This window comes from Myotis brandtii, unplaced genomic scaffold (assembly GCF_000412655.1).
Source record: "Myotis brandtii unplaced genomic scaffold, ASM41265v1 scaffold130, whole genome shotgun sequence".
Lineage (NCBI taxonomy): Eukaryota > Metazoa > Chordata > Mammalia > Chiroptera > Vespertilionidae > Myotis > Myotis brandtii.
Window position 1 is genome coordinate 16,237 of NW_005354596.1, and position 1,075 is coordinate 17,311.

The window sequence follows — 1,075 nt, forward strand, 5'->3', positions numbered from 1 at the left end:
GGCCGCCGCCCGGGACCCGGAGCCCCTAGAGACTGTGCGGGCCAGGACACTTGCTTGGCGCGGTAAACACAGTACAATGTGCAGATGACACGCCTGGAACCTGTATAATTTCATCAACCAATGTCACCCCATAAGTTCAATTTTAAAAAGTGACCTTTGGGCCAGAGTCGTGAGCAGAGCGTTCAGAACCTCAGGTCCTCCAGCTCCAGCTCCTCCCGTGTGTCCTGTTTCTGTTCCTTCCCCGGGGTATCGTGATGTAAGATGCATTTGGGGTGAACCTGCGATGAAACTGCAAGCTAATGGTTTGAAGTCTGTATGTGACATCCAATGGGCTGCTAAACGTAAATGGAAACAAGCTTTGTCAGGCAAATATATTCCTAAAAATGTCTCTTTTTTTCTTCTACCAACAGTGGACATTAAAATGAAGTAAAACGGTGTTTATCAGAACTGTTGCATGAAGGTGTGTTTTTAAAAACTTTATCGGGAAAAAAACTATATGGGGATATAATTAACCTATTATGCAGTTAAAAAATAAAACATAAAAGGTGTCCTTCCGTTCTCTAACCAGCGGGACCCTGGCTGGTGGCAGCCCGCTCCCCTGGGCACAGGTGGGCACTCACCTTCCCTGAGCCGCCCCCCATCAGGCTGCTGCCCCAGAGCCGCCTGTCCAGCCACAGTGCTTCCGGGAATCCCAGGAGCCTCACCGGACCCCAGGATCGGGCCTGCCCAGGTCCACCCAGGGGTCCGCTGCAGAGACCCCTGGCCGGGCACCGCCCCACACCCTCTGGGTGGGCCATCCTCTCTGCCTCCAAAGTCTGAGCTCCAAGCAGGAGAGGAGGCAGAGTGAGGCCAGGGGGAAAGATGTTTTTACAGAAAATATAATACATTTTATTACACAGATAAATACTAGTAAGAAAGTAAAAGGAAAGGAAGCAGACAGAGAAGGTGGCCTGAGAAAGAGAAGGAAAGAAGGAAGAAAGGGAGAGGGAGGGGAGAGAGAAGGAGGGAGGGAAGGAGGGGGAGGGAGAGAGGAAAGGAGGGAGGGAAGGAGGAGGAGGAAGGAGGGAGGGAGGGA